Genomic DNA, 24121 nt, shown 5'->3' on the forward strand with positions numbered 1-24121 from the left:
AGATCTTTATGTCATAATGCAAGGAAACACATTTGACTTCACAGTTATTCCTGAGGCTTAGTTAGTTAAGACTCACAACAGGAAAATAGCTGTGTAATGTTGTATTTTATTTTGTAAAAAGTAATAAAATAAAGGATAGTAGGTAGAAAAAAACAGACTTAGGGGAAAAAAATTAAAAACCTGATGGGAGAAACATGTTGAAGAACATTAGGGTGGGGTTCAATGGGTGAAGAAATAAAAGCAATATTGTTGTCAGAAAGAGAAAATAGATTAATAAATTGTAAATTACCAATAAATTCCAATTATTTAAAACAGAACTACTGATTTTTTAAGTACTGGGGAAAGCCAGAAAGCACTCTGGCAGAAATTGTTTCAACCAATACATAAAATACAAAATACATATTTTGTAATACATTCAAAATGGACATACAGATTGAAAAATTCACAACTGTATCAATGAAAAATTACAAGAGAAGATCAAATACCTTCAGAGCTATGGGAAGGAGATGATGTCTCAAACAAACAAGGGAAAGAGGCAACAGTATTAAAAAAAAAAAGATAATTTAGATGGAAAGAAATTGAGTCTTCTGTTTAAAAAAATGAATCTAGAAATAGAATGGAAACAGCATTCAGGAAAAAAATCTTTATATCATTTTTTTTCAAACCAGAGCCTGATATCCAAAATGTATAGGCAACTGACAAACAGATGTAATCTCCAAAGCCATTCTGTAATAGTCAAAAGATGTCAATAGTTACCTTAAGAATTGAAACCTATTAACAACTATATGAAAGAATGTTGCAAATCACTAATAATAAGAAAAAGGCAAATCAAAACAAGCCCTACAGTTTCACTTTACATCCAGAGAACTGACAAAAAAAGGAAAAGACAAGAATACTCAATGTAGAAGGGGCTGTGAGAAAACAGTCACACTAATGCATTGTTGGTAGGTCTGTTAATCGCTATGACCAATCTAGAAACCAATTTGGAATTATGAAAATAAAATGACTAACATGTTGTATTCTTTGACACAGAGATTATACAGCCAGGCATATACTCCAAAGAAGTCAACTGGTTTAAAAAAAAGCCTCATATACATGAAAATATTTATAGTAATATTTTTTAATATTAGTGAAAAATTGGAAAATCTCAGGAGCATAATGGTTAAACAAATTATGATACATGAACATAATAGAATGTTACTATGAATACAGAGAAGGATATAAAGATTATATGAACTGATACAGAGTAAACAAAGCCAAAAAAAAAAAAGTGCACATGAGTACAACATAAGGAAAACCTCCTTAACAGAGCAATCCAAAAGTGAAATGAGCTGCCTTGTGAGTTAGGGAGTTACCCCTCTAACTAGAGGGCCTTAAGAAGTGATTGAATGATCATTTGTTAGGAATATGGTAGGAAGAAGGATTGTAGATCAGGTAGAAAGTGTACCAGATGTTTCCAAAATTCCTTCTAGCTAGTAGATTTGGTAATTTTGTGATTCTGGCCCAGCACATTCTGGAATATAGCTATAAAATACTCCCTAATATTTTTTCTTCTCTAGGCTATACATATCTATTTTCTTCATACTATCTTGAAATGACATAGTTTAAAGGAGAGAGAAATCATCATGGGCTAAAGTAGTAGGAAAAAGGCTTTATAAAGGAGCTGATACTTTTTAATAATAGTTTTTTTTATTTTCAAAATACATGCAAATACAGTTTTCAACATTCACCCTTGCAAAACCTTGTGTTCCAAATTTTTCTCCCTGCCTTTCTCGTATCCCTTTCCCCTAGACAGCAAGTAATCCAATATAGATTAAACAGGTGCAATTCTTCTAAACATATTTCCACACTTATGCTGCACAAGAACAATCAGATCAAAAAGGAAAACAATGAGGAAGAAAAAAAACAAGCAAGCAAACAACAATAAAAAAGATGAAAATACTATGTTGTGATCCACATTCAGTCCTCATAACTCCTCTTACTGGATACAGATGGTTCTCTCCAACACAAGTCTGTTAGAATTGGCCTGAATCAGAAGGCAATACTTTAAAAGGAATTTGAATAAAGGAGGATTTCAAAGGTAGAAAAGTTTGATTGGCATTCAAGACAGGGAGGACTGTGTTAATAGAGGTAAGAAATTATTATGCATACTATTAGGAACAAATGAGTAGACAAATTGGACAACATCAGAAGTTTCAGAATGTAGCACTGTCATTTGGTATATAACATGATTGAGCTGGTATCAGAATGACTAATGCTTAAATTTGGCCTCAGAATTTAAGTAACTGTGTGACCCTGGGCAAGTCACTTAATCTCTTCTCAGGCTGAGTATTTTCATCTGTAAATGGAGATAGTATAAGATAATATATGTAATGTGCTTTATGAACTTTAAACATACATGTGAGCTATTAATGTTATGAAGGATTTTATTTATGCCCAAAAATTTTACTTGCACAAGAGAATAGTGAAAGAGAATTGTGCAAAGGTAAGTAGGGACATCTTATGGAGGATATTGAATTCCAGGCTCAGGAGGTTGAATTTCATTTTGCAACTATTCAGATACCACAGAAGGTTATTTTCCCATTCCTTTCCATTTCTTGCATCCACCATTTGTCATATTTCCTTCCATGGACACTAATGACAACACCTTGGTGACCTTAATTCCAATTGTGCCCCCACCTAATAGTAGAGTGATCAAGACAGCAATTTTTGCCTTATTGGTGAATATGTCATTCAGGACAGACTCAAAAGCTCTCCTGTCTCTCATCTATCAATTCTCTAGGTCAGTCAGGCTTGAGACAATTTTTTCTTCACAAAATCATGCTGGCTTGTTAAGATATTGTAGGAAAATTGATTTCAAGGTAAAATTTTTCATTATCTTTTGAGACATCAGAGTTAAGTTAATGGGCAAAATCAACTTTTTCCTCTTTTTTAAATACAGATGCTTCCATTATCTTTTTCTACCTTTGGATGCCACTCCAGTTTATTTTGTAAAAAGTAATAAAATAAAGGATAGTAGGTAGAAAAAAACAGACTTAGGGGAAAAAAATTAAAAACCTGATGGGAGAAACATGTTGAAGAAATTAGGGTGGGGTTCAATGGGTGAAGAAAAGTAATAATACTTTTTAAAAGTGAAAAATTCAGTGGAAACCATACTCAATTAAATAGCACATGTTCATATGCTATATGAGGCTAGCAGTGGCTAGCAGAGGCTAGCAGAGGCCTCCAAGAGTATCATTGAAGTTAAGACTTTGGTAAAATAAAAGCAGTGTTGTCCATTGATCTTATTTTACCAAAGGCTTATTTCAGTGATGTAAAGGGCCTTGCTCATCATTATATAGTTAATTAGTGTCAGAACCAAGGCTAGAAAATTGAGTCTTGCCTAGAAGAATCTAATTCACCCAAATGAATTCCCTTCTCCTAGCTTCATTTTTCACCTAATTACTAAATATATTAATTAATTTGATTTTCACTACTCGCTTTACTTTGAAAATTATAACATATGGATATAACGTTTTATGTTTGATGAAAAATAAAACAAATATTTATTTTTACAAAGTTAAAATATATATATATATATTTTTAATTATAGCTTTTTATTTACAAGCTATGAACAATCCTCCAGCATTGACAACCACAAACCCCCCCTCTCCCCATTCCAACCTTTCCCCTCCTTCCCCCATCCCCTCCCCTAGATGGCAGGCTGACCAATACATGCTAAGCATGTTAAAAACATAAGTTAAATACGATATATATATATATATATATATATATATATATATATATCCACATGTCCATACAGATAAAACAAATATTTATATAGCATGTTAAAATTAGTAAAGTGCCTTACACACAGAACCAATTAGGGAATAAGCATTTATTAAGCATCTACTATATAGCAGGCTCAGTGCTAAGTATTGGAAATACAAAGAAAGTTAAAAGACTTCTCCTATCCTCAAAAAGCTCACACTCTAATGGAGAAGACAACATGCAAACAAATATGTAAAAACAAACTATTTTCAGTATTAATTGGAAATAATTCTCAGAAGTAAGGCACTAGAATTAAAAAGGAGCTGGAAAGGCTTCCTATAGAAAGTGAGATTTTTTAGCTGGACTTAAAGGTAAGCTGGGAGGTAGAGATGAGGAAGGAAAGGGTTCCAGGCATGAAAAATAGCCAGAGAAAATGCTCAGAGTTGGGAGGCCAGCATTACTGAATCACAGAGTACATGAGGAGAAGAGAGGATGTGAAGTGTAAGAAACTGGAAAGGTAGGAGTGGGGAGAGTTATAAAGGACTTCGAATACCAAGCAATACTTATGATCTGTATGATCATGGGCAAATCATTTAACCTCACTGAGCCTCAGTTTTTTCATCTGTAAAAAGGTATAATAATGACCACTACCTCTTTGGGTTGTTGCAACAAATAGGACAATATATATAAAGTAGGAAAGGAAAACAGGATTGGAAAGGACATATCTATATAAAGCAATTTCTAGATCATCAAGTACTGGATCAATTGTTGGCCACTCCTAGTTTTCTCGCATCCCTGTGAGGGCTATACAAAGCACTCTGCTTTAATAGCACCATGCAAATATCATTTATTATGATGTCTTCTTAATAGCTCTGCGAGGTTGGGAGTGCAAGTATGATTATCCCCATTTTATAGGTAACACAGCCAAGATTAGAAACCACCAGGCTTCCTCATTTTCAAGACCAATGCCATTTCTCCTTCACCATGCTGAAAGTGAAAAGTTCTGTCTTTTCAAGGGATTGTGTTTCCATGAGTTGTTACCTGACAGCCATACCACTGCTAGCCTCATATAGCATATGAACATGTGCTATTTAATTGAGTATGGTTTCCACTGAATTTTTCACTTTTAAAAAGTATTATTACTATTATTGCTTTCTTACAAGTTCAAACAGCTAGTAAATTAACAGAAACAGGATTTGAATTCAGATCCCCTGGGTCCAGGTCACTTGAGTTGTGCAGTGGATAGAGTTAGGAAGTCCTGTACTCAAAACTGGCCTCAGATACATAATGACTGTATAACTCTGAGCATGTTATTTAACTGCCTCAGTTTTTTCAACTGTAAAATGGGAAAGATAATAGCACCTACTTCTCAATTATGAAACTCAAATCAGATAATATGTATAAAGGCATATTAGCACAGCGCCTGGCATTTAGTAAGTTTTTAATAAATGTTTGCTTCCTTCTGTTCTCTGTAATTATATCTCTAAAGCAAAAACTGGAGTAGCTATGGCACAGTGGATTCTGAGCACTGGACTTGGAATCAGGAAGATTCTTCCTCATGAAGACACTTATTAGCAGTGTAATCCTGAGGAAGTTATTGAACTCTGTGCCTCAGTTTTTGAATCTATAAAATGATCTGGAGAAGGAAATGGCAAAAAAAAAATACTTCAGTGTCATTGCCAAGAAAAACCTAAATGGAATCGTGAAGATTTGGATGTGACTGAAATGACTGAACAACAACAAAAGTAAAAACTGGTAAAAAAAAAAAAAAAAAAAAAGAAAGAAAAAAAAAAGAAAAGAAAAGGGGGGGGATAATTTTTAATTAAAAAAAACCTACCAGTTTTAATTTTCTATGTTCTCTTGCCAAGCATTTAAAATATTGGAGGGCAACATTTACTAATGTATTTAAAGATAGCATAAAGTCTCCAAGTTCTCTTTGTTCTGGGCAATACCCCATGAAATACCATGGCAAATCTCAATGCATTTTACCTCCAGTATTCATTCGAAACAAGACATCGGATTCATTTCTTCCTTGTGTTTCATATGCACGGGCTGCACAGCACACCGAACAAATTTATGTCCCTGCAATTTGCCTGGCAGCTCGCATTTAAATCATAGAGGTTTGCTGCCCTGCACATCGTGCCGTTTTGAGGAGTCACGTAGCCAAGAGCTTGGAAGGCCCCCAGAAGGTGAGGAAAGAATTGTGAGGGAGCCAGATGATCAGCATCTCCTCCCTCCAGAACTAATTAGTATGCTGGGATGTATCTACATACATCTCTCAAATAGACATTGTTTGCATCTTTCCCCTGTGACAGGATGGAAATTGTTCAGTAAAACACCTTACCTTTTAATATGCGGGGTTTGTTAGAGGGAAAGCTCAATTCATATTTCTGTGGCTTTGATGGTAAGTAAGTGAACAGCAGTAGCAATATTAATCTGCAGTAACCTGTCAGTGAACTCTACAGCTAATATGATGTAGTTATGATTTTACCATCAATCAGAAATGAATAGGCTCTGGACAAACCTAACAGCACAGCCTCAAAAAAAATCTAATTGTGCAAAAGCTTCATTGGTTTCCAACATTTCTTTTTTATCTGTCATAGGCTTTAGGCCTAGTCCACAACCTTTTATTATCAGCCTTATTGCATTAGCTTGTCGGACAAAAGAGAAAAGACTAAAGTAAAGAGTTCCTCTGCATTTGATCATTTGTTTGCATGCAGGATTTTCTTTGACAGTCCTATACTGTTTGAGATGTAGATAAATATTATTAGGACATACAGCATTGTGTGCACTTTTGAACTGCTTATAGCAAACACATACTGAAGGATTTAGAGACATTTTAATATTCTGCAGCACATACTGATAGGAAAACATCATTGGCGTGGGCAAATAAGGGCTATGCAGAGAACTTCATTTCAGATTCCAGATGATCCTGGGTTTGCTCCTTGGCATGGTGTTTTGCACAGAATTCAGGTTTAAAAAATCTGAGAGAAAAGAAACGGTTTCAATAGAGATGATCCTCCCTCCCAATGAAGGTTATGCAATTGTAGCCTCTGTGATTGTGAAGCTATGCATGCCTGGGAAACCTTTTGTTCCATGTGTCTGTGTGCACATTGCTGCAAATATCATCCATTCACACACTGCATCCACACATGCAGAACATTCTTTTAAATGTCGACAATGCCATTGGATTCTGTTCCCGCAAGATCATATGAGTTAAACATGAACCCCACATCAAAGCATCACCAGTCTGCAGAGTTCCAGTGAACTTTAAGACTTAAAGCATAGAAAAGCATTTAGGAAGATGAACTATTAACTTTATCTGTTTGGTCGTTTTAATCTTTTGCATCTTAAATGTAACCAGGCTTTTCAGAACTGAAATTGCTAATCAGCATGTTGGGTAAATGTTTCTATTTTAAAATGTGCACACTCAGATGTAACAGCTGGCTGTAAAGCACATATTTATGTTTGTGATTTAATGTATCACAAACTTTATATTTGATTTCATTTAGCTTCACAAAGAAATGAAGGATATTCTTGCTAGCATTAAATGATTTTTACAGCAGCTTTATGGCTCAAGAATAGCATATGGCAGTAAATCAGGTATGCATACAGTGTCTTGGATGGGCTTTCAAATTTGAATCGCCTTTTAATAAAAATATATATAAACATTTTTAAAGGATTAGCTCCACTTCTGACATCAGTACAACTCATGTATAGAATCAATAGAATACTTCTATGCTGTTAATCAGCAAGAATCTGTAGAGAATTAAAGAGATTGTCTTTCAAAAGACTGCAGTCACACTTCAAAGGCATCATATTTTGGCTATCTGCACATCAACTCAACAGCTGAGTTTTAACCCTTGCTGAACCAGCATGTCCAGCATCTGCCACCTAATAAAAATAGCTGTACAAAATAAGGAAATGGCCATTGTATCCTGTAAGTGCAACTATGGAACTACTGAGGTAAGTGACAAAAGAGAAAGACAAAAACAGGATGTGGAATTATTCCTATACCAACAGTAACTTTGATGCTTTTCTCCATTTTTTAAAGTCTAGAGGGAGGGAGTTAAGCAAGTTGCCTCCAAGAGGTTCCTGTTCAACAACTGAGATCTAAAAGACCTTGGGGAAAATCACCTGAAAAGATGACAGATGTGAGAATGAAAAAAATTTGTCAAGATCTTTGGGAAATTTACAGCTTCTAATGTAAGCGCTTCTGTTGATGTGGCTATTATATTCCCATGCCTTTGTCAGGATAAGAAAGTCTTTGCATTTGCCATAGCAAGTTCAAGTCAGAATATCAGAAGGTAACTTCTGAGAATGTGTCAAATCTCATTTAGTTGCTATTAAAGTGTAAAATGTTGAATACAGGATGTGGAATATAAAAGAAAAAAATCTGTGTAGACAAATTGAAAAACCAAGAAAGATACTAAAAAAAAAAAAAAAAAAAAAAAAAAAAAAGTTGATCCCATAAGAACAGGATGGTTTATCATGGAGACCCGGTGGTTGCTCAAGCCATTTTCAAAGTTGAATGAACATCCAATACGTTGAAATAATAAGGGGGAGTGGTAAATGTCAGAACATGGTAAAAGTTTAAGGCAGTAAACAAATGTAAGGTCAATTACTGTTAGGTCTATGCAGACTAATCCTTCTAGAACAGACGGATTTGATATTGGCAAGTCATTTCAGTCATGTCTGACTCTTCACAGTACCAATTGTTTCTCTTTTCATCTGGAAAATAGGACCATCGTCTGTCATCAAAAAAACTCCTTGGGAAGAAAAGAGTAGAAACGAATGGTGGGAAAGGATACTACTACAAAAACTGTAGTCACTCTGATAGGTAAATGCATTGATTATTATAATAAATACCTATATGAAATTCTGCCATTACTAAAAAATTATCTAGATATCAATGAAGAGAAAATATCCCTCTTTTAAAAGTATCTTTGCTGATGTAAGTGAACATTTCTCTAAATAAATGTGAGCCTAATGTTAGCAAAAGGTTTTTGATACCGTAAGTTGATAACTACTTAACAATGTAGTTTTGACTCATACTTTTTGTGCTTCTTTGAAAAAAATTTAGAGTTTGTAGGATCTCACATTTCTGATTTTAATGACAATATATGGATTTATTTTCATTGATACTTGGTAGAGTAAGATCAGACTAATATATTTAGGATTATCTCATCATAAAAGCAGTTCTCAAGTTGTGAACAGGCTGAAAGCCAAAAATTTGTTCATACCTCAACTTCTCAGAGCTCAAAATGGATTTTCCCATAGAAACAACACGCACATAAGTGTGTGTATGTATGACTGTATGTGTGTGTGTGTGTACATATATGTGTAAATGTAAATATTTATAATATATATTTATACATAAAATTTATATAACCACAGTATAAATAGCACTTGTTCTGTTCTGGCTAGAAACTCTGAGGATCTTTCCCACTCAGACTGATTCTTTTGTGAAGACAAACTAAATCATCTTTTGCTTCAATTCTTTCCTACCCTTTAGTTTTTAAACAATTAGCCTCAGATAAACTGGTATCTGGGAAAGCCTTAAAGACCAAGGTCTCCCACTGAACCTGGGCTATTACCAATTGTTGGCCAAGACTTATAACTTGGTCACTGGACTCTGATGAATAGAGGAGACTGTGGAGCTCATGACTTTGCACAGTTTTGCCTCACTTAAATTCAATTTACTTGCAAGTCAAGAAATCACACTCCTGATATGATTGTTCCTCTTTGAGAAGGAAGGAAGAACAACAATTTGGACCTGTGATTTCACTGGTGTAGGAGATAATCTGATAAATTATCAACTTCTGCCAATGGAGATCAGCAGTAACACTATTAGATGCAGGATTTGGGTTCTCAGATCAGCACACAAGGTCTATTTAAACCAATAATATAGCTGAATCATGTCAATGATTTGGGCACTGGAAACAGGGGTCACCCATGGAAGAAAAGAAAAGAAAGAGGCATTAAAAATTCCTTCCCCTTTCCTAAGTACAAGATTACCTCTGATCAAGATTTTATAAAAGTAAAATTTGTCTTCAGCATCTTCCTCTCTTTCTGTAATTCTTTCTTACTTTAGTGGTCATATGCCCAGTGTTGGTCACCAGGCATGTGCAAGCTCTCTCAAATGATAGACAATCATGACTAACTGTAACCAGTACAGTTTGGACAGGCATTTATAAGCTGGACCTGAAATATGGTATCATATTTCTTTGGGGTATCTTAAGACACAAATTCAGACCATTATATAACTGTGACTATCTCCGCTTGCCACAATGAAACTACTCTCTTTTAAGCCATTGGATAGACTAATTGATGACTCCCCTATGGAGTCATCAGATTCCATTTGTTATGTCTGTTCTCTGTAATCTTAGTACTACTGGAATATCTTAGATATATATCTCCCATGCACTATGAAAAATAGCATCTATGTCCTCTTTTGTTTCTACATGAAACAAGGCCCTATTGTCCAAACCATAACGACATTAGTATTCTTCCCAATACTTATTTGCCCAAGTGGCCATATTCCCCTAATCCCCTACTGTAATACCCAGTCTCCTACTGTCCCCCACACAAGATCCTATATTCGAAAATTACCTTTGCCTCTCCCCAATTTTGATAGGGTAAAGTGTTAAGACTTCTATAATCTTGTAACTTTTTATTGTTGTTGGTTATTTGAATTTCCTATATGCTTCCAGGGGTAACATAAGGCTTCATTTTAGAATATCAAACTAAATGTGTGGAGGGAGTCAATATGTGATTGAGCAAATTTTGGTAATATGTGAATGACTAAATAGTTTATACCTTTCTAGGTATATTTGCCATTTTAGATGCAAGTGTTTGTTAACCTATATAAATCTCTAATTCATAAAATTTCAGGCAATAAAACAAACCAAAGTACATTTATCTCTTCCATATCACAGGGATTAAGGGCTCGATGCCTCTGAGATCAAGAAAATCCACATAAAATTTTTTTTGGCATTTGCTTCATACTAGAGAAGAAGTTTGTATTTTTCTTTTTATTTTGTGGGACATTACAGTATTTTAGTATAAAATTTAGATTGATATTATACAACATTATGTATATATTTCATGAACTTTTTTCTGTGTCCTCTGCTAGCCTTTATATATTGTCTATGGCTTCTGCAAAACTCCCCCAAAATTCCTATTTATTTTCTCATGCCAATCTATGTTATATTGAAACTGTGATGGGGAAAGTTGGGATGTAGAAACCATAACTATAAACACATTCAGGCAGTGGAAGATAAGTTATTTATGGACAACAGACCATTCCATAGGTAGACTAGGCCTTTCTGGGAATTTATCCCTAAGGTCAGTTCCTTCTCTAAGCTGTTCTACTTTCCACAGACTCATCTTGTGAAAGTAATAATATAGTAGAAAGAGAACTATTCCAGGCATTAGAAGACCTAAACCCAAATCCCTTTTATGAAATATGGTATTTGTACAAGTATTTATATATAGTATATATATTTAGGCAAGTCTCTTAACCTCCCACATCCTTCATTTCTGCTTTTGAAAATTGAGTAATAAAATTTATATTATCAACCTCACAAAGTTGTCTATTTTCATGTCAGCACTAGTGATGGCTCTGGCATATAACAAGCTAAGGGATACTCTAGAGAGCCAAGAAAGGACAGAAATTTGAATGTACTATATGGATTCTTGACAAATGGCAGACTACCTGCATGTCAATCCATAACATGGCCTCTCATCTACTATCTGATACACCTGGACAGAAGATTTAATTTATTAAACCTCCTAGTGTCTACATTTTAACCGAGTTTGGATTGAAGAATAATAGAGAAAAAAAGATGGATAATGATATCCAACATGGAAACCTTATAAGCAAAGAAGACAGAAAGCCAATTCTTTATTCATGGGTTCTATTGGGCCTTCTATCTAAGGAAGTAGATCTTCTAGCTTAAGTGAAAATATTTTCTAGTATATTTAAAGATCACCATGGAGGAAGATTGATGGATCCATGGTGATTCCCAGAGGCCAATGGGTCATTTCCTGTGGCCTACTAGATCACCTGAACTTTTACTTTTATTCAAAGGAAGAAGTTTCAGTGGTCCTACTACATCAATGCCTATTAATCTTGGATGTTTGTTCAACTTATTTTGTACCATTCTTTCAACCCCATTAGACACCAGATAAATTTAGTACAACTGCCTTCCTACTATATCCAAATAATGAGTCATTTAAATTAATAAGGAAACTAATTTCTCAAGAAAATGAACCAGTTCTCTTCAGGAGGAGTTGGTCTCTATAGTCTAGTACTGCCAGGTAAAGATGGGTCTTAATTTTTCTCTTAGACTACAATCCATGAGGCAGACCTTCTCACAGACTATCATCTCTTTTGCTCCAGTAAGTAAGACTTTGACAATATACTCCCTCCTTCTTCTTATGATAAAAAGTACGGCAAATATATATGCCAATAATAAGATAGAATGAAGAGACCAGCCAAGGGCGATGAACGTCACAAGCACATGTCAGATATGGCCTTGATAAAGAGAAGGGGGACTATTTGTCAGAAACTGGGTCAAAAAGATGAAGATTGGAGATGGCAATATAAGAGAAATTTTGAGTTCTATCTCAAAGGGAGCTCAGGCTTGATGAGGTAAAGAGGAAAGGGACTTCAATTGTAAGATAAAGGTGTTGAGATTCAATTAATGGCTCTAACATTTATTCAGTACTTATTGTGATCAAAGCTGGGAACACCAAGACAAAAAATGTCCAACAATCCCTATCACCAAGGGACACATTTTCTTGGAAGTTTTAAGATTATAGGACTTAGAACTAGCCTAGGGAGAACAACTAGTATAAGTCCTTCATTGTTTTATTTGAGAGGTTATGTGACATGTCTACAATCAAAGAGTTGGTGATCATGGAATGGTGGGTAAAGTGCTGAATTAGGAATCATATTCCACTTCCCTCTGCATAAGTTTCCTCATCTGTAAATTAGGTGTGAAACTATCACAAGGTCAAATCCTAAAATCTATAAGCATCAGTAGCTGTAGGCATAGTTATTGTTATTGTTATTATACTTTTGGTTTCCTTTGTAATCCTATGCATTTCATTTTATTCATTTACAAATGATATTCTAAGGAAATCCAAAAGCATGGGCTTATGGTCAGATTCCTATTTCTGGGACTTTATACATCCCAGGTTATTGATAGAGCAAAGATAAGATACTCCCTTAAGCCTATAAAACTCTTTACTAGATAATCTCTATGCTATATCTAAACCCCCCTCCCAGAGTTCAAATGCCCCCATTCCTCTCAGACAAGAGAGGAATTGTTGAATGAATTTCACTTTGTCTTCCTCACTACCATTAATACCTATAACAGTAAGCTCACATTTGGCATCTTTCAAACTAGCCTTAACTTTCTTTATTCATTTTCTTCTGAGAAACAACTATCTACTTATAAATACCGGATTTAGCATAATTGTCCCTTGAGGTTCCAAACAAACACCAAAGCAATACAGGGTAAGATGAAGTGATTACTATTGATATAAGATAGGAAAGGGACCAAAGAAATAAAGGAATAGCCAAGAAAATGTAAAGTAATTGATTTTACTGAAGCTTCCTCTGGCAATGATCACAGAGGGAACATGGCAGATGTTTCTTTGCTAATGGTGGCTTCCCAAAGCAAGGCCAAAAAGCTTTAACTAGCACTTCCAAAGTCCAGGGCTACAGAAAAAAAATGACAAGGGAATTTTTGATTTCCTCAGTTTTGCAGATTTAGTTCCCCTTCTATTGTTCTCTGAAATTACCAGTATTTTTAATGTTAAGGACGTGGGTCTGGGTACATTTTTGAATTTGTTCTGGAAAGGAGAAAGACTTCTGATGTAGCCAAGTCATAAACCTTTATTAACTTGATCATTTGTTATAAACAAGGGATTCAGAAAATTATAGCCAATGAGACCTTGTTACAGCTGTTTTGGTTCATAAGGAAAGCACCTAGTCTAGATCTAAAAACCTAATGTTTCCCAATTTAATGAACTGTTTTAGGGTTCCTTTCCTGGCAATAGGGATCACTTCATCTTACTGGGAGCTCCATGGGAGTGATAGAATGAAATGGCAGGCAAAGGCATTCAATGGACAGGTGGGAATTTATGTTATCATCATAGTTAACAACTCTTGCTGAAAAACATTCTCTAAAACTATGTTCAGAATTTAAACACCAGACCACAGAAGCTGCAAAAATAATGCTTCATTTGGGTCAATGTCTGTTCTTACAGATGTATAGTTCTCTGTGAGAGACGTGTAGGACTCTGAGCAATAGAGTTATTCCCTATACATTGTGACTTTCCCCATTATGGTTTCAACACATCACGGTTGGCATAAGAAATTAAATGGAAATCTGGAGGGATTTTTGTAGAAGCCACAGATGACATATGAAGGCCAGCAGATGACACAGAAAAAGTGTAGAAACTCAGAAATGCATAAAATATATGTATATGATTGTATAATAGCAACATATTTAATCTTTTAATACCATAATAATTCAGACTCCTTCTCTGGTACAAAAAGAAGGCCAAAAAATTTTACACAGATTTTCCAGATTATGGGAATGCAGCACCACTAACCCCAGCTATGTGGAAAGGATAACTTATAGTGTCTCCTTCCCAGAACACAGAGAAGGCACTTAATTTTGTGTCCTCCTACAAAGACATCTTGTATCATAATTCCCTTTAGACAGATATACTATCATTAAGAATCATTCAACAAGTGGGTACACCAGTTTCTTCTTGTATACATAATACAGTGGTAGGTATATAGGATTACAGTATTAAGAGATTAAAAGGACTTTAGAGATGATCTCATTCAATCCCTTACTTTTACAGACAAAGTAAGAGGAAAAAGGACTGATTATTATTACAAGTAGTCATTTCTAATGTCTAGGTTCTTAATTAAAATAATGTAGATGAATGCTCATGATACTCTAAAAATTGTATTTGATTGTAAACTATTTCTTATAGTAATAATTAGGAAAAACAATGATAATATGGCTGGTTGTCATTCACTACTTCTTCACTACTGCAAAAAAAAAGAAAGAAAAATTAAAAAAAAAAAACACTGGAAGAGACAAAAGGAATTCTTGCACAGAGCAGAAATCAAGCTTTTCTACATTATTTTGCCTTACTTATAAAACCAATTATTTTCTAGTCTTTCTTGACAACTTTATTATGAAGAAATAAAGTTGTTGTTCAGTCATTTCAGTTGTGCCCAACTCTTTATTAACCCATTTGAGGTGTTCCTGGCAGAGATACTGTTTTTCCATTTCCTTCTTTCAGTTCATTTTATAGATGAGGAAATTGAGGCAAACAAGGTTAAGTAATAGTAGTAAGTAATAAATAGTAAGTTAAATAAAAGCAGTAAGTCTGAGGTCAGATTTGAACTCTAAAAGATGAAACTTCCTGATTCTGGGCCTTGCACTCTGTCCACTGTGCCTCTTAACTGATGAGAAATTACTTTTCCAAAACATCACAGAACTGTCATAATGTTGTGCTTAACATTAGAACTTCTATAATCCTACTCAAGCTGATTAATTTTAGTATCTAGTCAATTGGTAGTTAATAAACATTTATTAATTGCCTACTATATGCCAAGCATTGTGTTATTGTGTTTTATATCCCTAGACATTGAGAATACACAGCAAGGCAAATGACAATTTCTGCCTATAAGGAGCTCACACTTGGCAAATGGTTATGATGAAATCCTGCAGGCAGATGGGAAATATGTCTGCCTGGACTCCCTCTTTAAATAGAGGATCTGGGAGGAGCTCTTTGGCATCTATCCTTCACCTTTTTCAGTCAGTGGGAAAGAGTGATCCGAAGGGTAAGAAGTTGAGAAGTGTGAATTTTAGTATTGATTTGATCTTGCCAGAAGATGAGTTTCTGAAGACAATATTAAGTCCAGGTGAGCAGCCAGGTGGAAAGTGAGGAGGTGTTGGTCTCTAGCCCTTGCATAAATAGAGAATCCAAGAAGAGCTATCTGATGTCCACCCTCCACCCTCTCAAAACAGAGGAAAGAAGGAACCCAAGTAAGCAGGAGGTATTGAGGAGATGGGAGTTTCCATTATCTCCTCCCCACCAAACCTCAATCTACTCTTCTCTTTAATATTTCTATTTCTAATGATAGCATTACAATTATCAAAGTTTATTTATATATTGGAGTCTTTTTTTTAACTTCTTAATGTTTTTTATAAGCTCTCATATCTAATTAGTTTTCAACTTCTATCCAATGTATCTTGAAAACATCTTTTGTATCTCTCCTTTACTTTGCTCTCATTGTTAAAGCCTTGGTTATGACTCTCATTTCTTCTAGCCCAAATTATTGAAATTAACTCCTAACTTATTTCCCTGCCTCATAGCTATCTATTCTTCCCGATAGTAAATGTAATGTTCTGATCCAGTCACTTGTCTATTCGGAAGTTCAGTGTTTCCCTCTGGCCTACTAAATAAAGCCTTGGGAACACCACTTTTATTGAATGTGAATATTTATCTTGGAGAGGATAAGTCTATGATCAGTCCAGCACTCTGTGCCACCTACTGCCTTCATCATTCTCACATCCTTTCTGTTTCTTTGCCTTAAACAATCATATCTTCTATTAAATGGCAAAGTTTGTTGTGAGGGTGTATCCTGAAATTTTATTGCAATTAGGTAAATGGAAATGGCTATCAGAAAATTTAAAGTCAACAGATTATAGCAATATATGAGCAATAACAGTCTTGGAGGGAAAGTTGAATCGACACATGGTTGGCAATAATGAGATAGAAAAGGAGTAGGCAACTATCAGAAATTTGGTGTACAGCACTGAATTTGTTTTCTGGGTTGGAACACTCACAAAGATAGTTTGACAAAAGACTGATTTGATGAAAATGATAATGAAACTCAGAAGCTGCTAAATGGAAAATGAGAATTCCACAGGGTTTACCAGCAGATAGTCCATCCATCTCTAAGAAGGCAGAATTTAGGTCCTTCAAAAATGTATTTACATGTGAAGCTTAAAAAGATGGAATATTCTTGGGTCAGTAAGAAAGCAGATGAAATTCAATTTTATGCTGCTAATAATAATTCAAAGTGCTTTTATGATGCACTGAAGGCTATTTATAGGTCAAAACCTGTGGTACATCTCACTATTTAGTGCCAATGGAGTCACATTATTTAGTGATAAGAACTTGATCTTGGAGAGATGACTGGACACTTCCATAGTGTTCTCAACAAACCATCATCAATCAATGCTGAAACTATTGGCCATTTATCTCAGGTTGAAGTCAATTCCTCTTTAAACAAATTTCCAATTGAAGAAGGGCTTTTGAATGCTATTAAGCTCCTTTTTGGTAACAAAGTACCTTGTGCTGATTTTAATCCAACTGAGATTTACAAGGTGGAGGCTGGGAATTCCATTGGTCATACAAAAGCTGACTGAATATTTCCAAGTTGTATGGCAAGCGGAGGTTATCTCTGAGGAATTCAAGGATGCCTCTAATGCCCATCTCTATAAAGATAAAGGAAATCAATTGCTCTGTGACAATCACAGGTGGAATGTCTCTCCTTTAGTCATTGCTAGCAAAATTCTTGCCACAGTCCTCAATAGACTGATCCTTCACCTGGAAGATGACCATCTACCTAAGATTTCCTGTGGCTTCAGCTAGAGGTAAGGAACAGTTAATATGGTATTTTCTTCCTACCAACTCCAGGAGAAATACCAAGATCAAATGGAAAGTCTGCACATTTGTAGATCTGACCAAAGTCTTTGATACCATCAGTTGTGAGGGCTTAGGGGAAATTATATGAAACTTTGGCTGCCCAGAGAAGTTCATCAACATTAAGTATTAATTTCATGATGTCATGCTTACTCGAGTTCTGAACAAAGCACAATCCTCTCGTGCTTTCCCAATCACCAATGGAGTGAAACAAGGTGGTGTGCTTGCTCCCATGCTTTTTAGCTTGATTTTTTCAGTCTTGCTGTCAAATGCCTTCAGTGTGCTCAAATGTGACACCAAAGTCAGCTACTGCACTGAGAGTGAATTCTTCAACTTCAAAAAGCTACAAGTCAAGAATAAAGTAGGGGAAGTGTTAGTGTATGACCTTTAGTTTGCAGATGATTGTACACTCAGTGCAGCCTCTGAGGCTGAGTTACAAGAAAGTAGAGATCAATTTTCTGCTGTTTGTGCCAATTTTGGTGAACAAATAAGACCAAGAAAACACAAATGTTGTACCAGCTAGGATCACACCATGCATATATGGAACCTTCATTTATAGCAAATGGAGTTTTTAATACTGGGTGTAAGTTTATTTACCTTGGCAGTATATTTTCCAGAGAGGTACATGTTGATGAAGCTAATATACCCATTGCCAGAGCTAGCTTAGTTTTTGGGAGATTCCAAAAGAAAGTGTGGGAGAGAAGAGGTATTAGACTGAATACCAAACTGAAGATCTACAGAGCTGTTGTTCTGACTTCATTGTTTTATGCCTGTGAAAACTGGACAATGTACCAGTACTGTGCCAGGAAACTAAATTGCTTCCATTTAAATAATCTTAGAAAGATTTGAAGATCACCTGGCAGAATCACAAGACACGGAGATCCTCTTTCAAACTAAACCATGAAGCACTCTAACTCTACTGCAGAGAGCACAACTCTGTTGGGCTGGCCACGTTGTTTGAATGCCAAACATACAGTTACCTAACAGATGATTTTACAGAGAACTCACAAAGGGCAAGCGCTCATAAGGTGGTTAGAAAAAGTGATCCAAGAATACTCTCAAGGTCTCTCTTTAAGAACTTTGAAATCAGTTGCATGACATGAGAGACAGTGGCACAGGATTGCCCAGCATTGCATGCCCTTATCAGAGATGGTGCTGTGCTCTATGAGCAAAGCAAAATTTCAGTAGCTCAAAAGAAATGTGAGAGGTTCAAAGTTAGAGTCCACCCCAAATATTCACTTGGACTATTTGTGCTCTACCTGTGGTATAACATTCTGAGCTTGGATTGGTCTGATCAGCCATAGTGGGACAGACTCGATTCTAACACAATGAAGTCACTTTGATCCTCTCTGAGAACGAAGGACAACAACAACTAAAACTATCACCTTGATCTTGGCATTTACAATTTAGTAGTAACTTATTTTTTCTTGTATATTATTCAATATTGCTCCCCTTTGTGTAATCTGCATTTCAATTAAATTGAAATGCCTTAGTCTCTGTGCTTTTTCTCGTTACCTATATACCTAGAATGGGAATCCCTCCACCTTCCTCCATTGAAGTGCCTCCACTGCTGCAAAATCCAATTCAGATGACCAATACCTCATGAAGCCTTCCCTGCCTGCCTTCCCCAGCTTAAAATGATCTCTTTCCCCTTACATTTCTTCAAGAACTTTAACTGGACATTTCCTTTGTATTTATCTCCTTTACATACTCCTTTAAGACAAATAATTTATTGAATTGTAAACCCTTTAAAAAGCTAGTATACTTACATTGCATCTCAAGTCCTTTACTTGACTGGTACTACTCTCAGTGTTTTTTCAGGGGTGTTCTGGAGCCAATTTGTGAGAGACAATTGTTAAATTTTTAGGGTGAGCATTTATATCTCAGAAATTGGCAAACACACAAAAAAGTGTGCCTTGTATGTATTTTTGCCCCTTAGAATCAGCTGTTAAACATTTACTTGCATACCCTGGTTGTCTTCCTCAATGGAATACAAGCACTTTAAGGATTTTTTTATTTTTATTCTCATTCTTAAGCACAATGTCTGGAACATAGAAAGCACTTGATCCATCTGTTTAATTTATTCACTCATATTTGTCTTTGTATGCCCCATAATATTTGTAAAGTGCTTAACTATATGCCTGGCAAATAGTAGATATTTAATAAATGTTTGCTCTCTTCTTCCCCATCATATAGTGTCTTGCATATAATAGGCAATTAATGTTTGTTGAATAAATTCCCATTATTTTGCAGTGACAGATTCAGTGTGTCTCTGAAGCAAGCCAAGATGATCTGAATGAGAGATTTCCCTTTTATAATAAAAGTATTATCTGTCCAAGGAGAAAAAGGTAACTAAATATTTTCAGGAATTGCTGTGCATTTCTCAATATAATATTCCATAGGCACCCAAACCAGAGCAAAGATTCCAGAATTCAGTGGGACAAAATATTATTCAGAACAGAATTTCTCCTTTCTATGCCACAACACTATGATTTCTCCTCCAGCAAAAGTGCATTAAGGATAGCATAACTGACATGGTCATATTATAATCAAAACACCTGAGCTTTACATGGTTCAGCTAGTGTCTTGCCCCTTTCCCTGATAAGCAGCCATCTTGGGATGTCTCTGGTTGTCACTGATAGGCTGAAAGTGTGTTTTTAAACAAGAAAAGAAAAGGACAATCCTAGAGTGAAATTTAATTAGATCCTTAAAGCCAGAATGTTCTTTGGCAAACTAAGCTCACTGCCTGTCCTTGGGCACATTGGTGACCTCTTTGTTCTATCTGTCAACCCAGCTGGAAAATTAGGCAAAAAGCAAGATCTTGCTAAAAGCTGAACCGAGTTGAACTTTCTTTCTGGATCTCCCAAGTAAGAAAGGTTTTGAACTGCAAGTAAATTATTTAGTTATTATAACCATCTTTTTGAAATACCTCCCCTTTAAAAAAAACACATCCTTAATGAAATTCCAAGTCCCACTAATAAAAAATAAACAAGCTTTTTTTTATTCTCTGGCATATTGCCCCTGAATATAATGCTAAGAACATAAAATAGGGATCCTGAGCTACTGAGGTAAAAACTATACACACACACACAACCACATATATGTATTTGTGTAAGCATGAATGATATTTTGTCACTGTATTATAAGCATTTCTAAAAATGCTCTTCTTTCTAACCCAATAAGTCAATATTTATACCTTGCTACATAGAATAAATAGAAAAAGATAAATAGACAAGCAAAGACAGCAGAAATAGTGACCATGTCCAACAATTTATGGAACATTCCTTTGGGATAACCTTGAAAGGAATGTTTTTACCAATCTGGGCAAGATCACATTTAACTTTAGTGCAAGGGCTCTCAACCTATGATTATGAATTGTAAAAAAAAAATTTGATTACTGTATTTTAATATAGTTGGTTTATTTTATAATCCTATTTTTATGCATATAAAAACATTGCTCTGAGTAGCGGTTCATCCTCTTAGCCAACTGCCAAAGGGGTTCTGACCCCAAAAAGGTTAAGAATACTTGCTTTAATGAGAAGCACTAGGGAGAGGGATGCTCTGGCACCCCTCCTAGAACAGGAGCCGCATCCTGTGACCCAGAAGCCCTGAGCCCCCAGAGCCAGTCACAAGGCTCAGTCTGTTATTGGCACTGCAGTCAGCAGAGGCTCCTCCCTTTTGTGAGCCTCAGCTCAGCAGCTCTGCCCTGAGCCCAGCGGCAGAAAGAGTTAATGTGATCACCTGCTTCTCTTGTTGCCATGGGTTACAGAATGAAGCACACAAGAGCACAACCAAGCGCTCAGAGTGAAATAAGTGTGTCACCTCCTAGGGAAAAAAAATGAAATTTGGGGGGAAATGGGGTGGTGATGAAAAATAATAGGCAGAAGAACAAAAATCAGTGTCCTGAGGTCTGTTAGGCAGGAAGGCATGCTGCCCAAGACTAGAAGTTTTCATAAATACACAGGGTGCTCACTGTTCATAAGCCTGCTATTGTCCCTTCATCCTAATTGGTTGTTAAAAGAGAGGGAGAAAGAAGGAAAATCTCTGTGGGAATGCCATTCTTGGACCTATCTCATATCTAAGGTTCATCCTGAAGTGAGGTGTGAGCAAGGTGAGGTGGGGAGAGTGCAGAAATCAGCCATTAATAAGTCAACAACTGTTTTAAAGCTCATTGAGTATACTTAACCTTCTACAATATCACCAAAGCACTGTGGAGGGATACTAAAGAAATAGAAGTCTTCCTCCTTGAGAAGTTTACAATCTAATTAAAGCATGTGAATCTATAAGAAAGATGTGGGGAGTAAAGGGTTGAGCTACATAACCGTATAATCCTGTTGTTTGATGGCCCATTAGGGAAAATTTTGAGAAGTTTCCTGTGGTAGTTGACCATTTCTGAAACAGAGTATCAAGAAATTCTCAAGCTGGAAACAGAAAAAGAGTAAAAATCCATTATTGTTCAGTTGTTTCCTACGCTTTATGACTGAGTTGGAGTTTTTTTTGTTTGTTTGTTTGTTTGTTTTTGTTTGTTTTTTGGCAAAGATACTGGAGTGGTTTGCTAATTTACTTCTCACTTTGCAAATGAGGAAACTGAGGTAAACAAGATTTATGTGACTTGGCTAGCGTCACACAACTAGCAAGTATCTGAGGTCACATTTGAACTCAGATGAGTCTTCTGATGTCCAACCTGGCACTCTGTGCACTATGACGCCACCTAGCCCTTCTCAAAAAAGAACAACCTCATTTTTTTGCAATTGAAGACATTGAGAACAGAACTGATTTGCTCTAAGTCACACAGTTAGTTAAAGAGCTTGAAAAAGGAGCTCCAAGTTTTAGTTTCAACTTTACCATTACCTCGAAGTGTAACTTCAGAAAAGTCAGTTTGTTTTTTGTATACAATGTCAGGATGAATGGAAGAAAAGAAAGGAAGTCAGAGCAATAATTTTTAAAATGCATAAAAATATAAAATTATAAAATAAGCCAGTTCTGTTATATTCTTTCATTCTCCTTTTCCCTTCAGGAGGCTGTTGACATTTGAAACAAACTGGAAATTTTAGGGCCACATCTTGTGGAATATTGATTAGATGATGACCCAGAAAGTCCTAAGAAACTCGTGTCTGTTTTAGAGCACATAAAACAGCAATTCCAGATGCTTACAAATAAATCTGATTTCTCTATGCTGTAAAGATTAATTACAAAACCTAAAACTCCAACTATTTCTTAATGGCTGGGTAGTCCAACACTGAATTCTTTGACGAATTCTCTCATCTTTCTCTCAACAGCTAAAATTCATAAAACTTTTCCCTTTCTTCTGGGGTTCCTTTTCAGTTCCAAATATTTTCCAAAACACATTTTGCTTTTCCCTTTCCTCTTCATTATGGACTGTTCTGTTCATTTGCTCCCCAAGTTTTTCTCTGCTTTTTCCTTGGGCTCCTATTGACTCACTTAATTTTACTACTTCAAAAGATTTATGATTTTACTAGTCTGGAGATTTCTCTAAGCAAAGCAGATGACAAGTACTTAGCATTAGATCATCTTGTGATTTGGCTAAAAAGATAAATTGATATCTTATCTCTGTGTAATCTGTAATCCAGTGCTTCTTGCAGATTCCTTGAACTACATGTTCCATCTCTCATTTTTACTGACCATCCCTCTTTCCTGGAATTCTCTCCCTCCTCATCTCTACCTCCTGGCTTTTCTATATTCCTTTGAAGCTCAGCTAAAATCCTATTTTTTATAAGTCTTTCCATGTGTCTCTTAATGTTAGCGATATCCCTCTGAGACTTGCTCTAATCTATTTATATCTATCTTTGCTTATACAAGGTTTTATTTTATATCCTCCATTAAAATGTGAGCTCCTTGAAAGCAGGGATTGTTTTTGCCTTTTTTGTGTGTGCCCAGTGTTTAGCATAGTACTTGTCCACAGTAAATACTTAATAAATGCATGTAGACATGATTTTGGTCATGGGACTCTGGGATAGCACTGTTACTCCTTGAATGACAGATACACAGTTTGTTACTGAGCTTATACCTGGACCCAGGTTAGCGTGGTCCATCCTGATAGAGTATGCTATGCTGTCATAGTCTATGATAATTCAGTGTCAATTTCCATGTCCAAGTAAACACTTAAGGAAAATTGAACCAAAAGGTCTTAATTTAAAAAGAAAAGAAAAATGTCTTCTTGGAGATCTGGTATGTGATATGTGTCTATCACACTGAAGAATCTAATTAATGGCAGAACAAAAATACCATTAGTCCCTGTGCCCTGTATAAATGCCTTTATTCCTGCTTTCTTCCCTCTTGTACTGTGTTTAAACAAGGTTACTTACTGGAACTAGATTTCCTATTTACCTTGTCCTGATGACTTATCAGAAACTTGTCTTTGACCACACACCGTCAACATCTCAAAGTCATAGAAAATGCAAAGAATCATATCCAGTGATTCAGTTCTTTGGTTAAATTTTAAATCCATGACGTTTGTTTGAGTGGGTTGAAAATCTCTTTGAACATGTGCTCCCATCTCTGGAGGGAAGATTAATTACTTGCCGTTGCTGCTGGTTATGCCTGAAGCTTTCAGCAATGAAATGAGGGTAAAATATTTTTGGCTTTTACAGTTGGTATC

Source organism: Sarcophilus harrisii, chromosome 3 (genome assembly GCF_902635505.1).
Source record: "Sarcophilus harrisii chromosome 3, mSarHar1.11, whole genome shotgun sequence".
NCBI classification, from domain to species: Eukaryota; Metazoa; Chordata; class Mammalia; order Dasyuromorphia; family Dasyuridae; genus Sarcophilus; species Sarcophilus harrisii.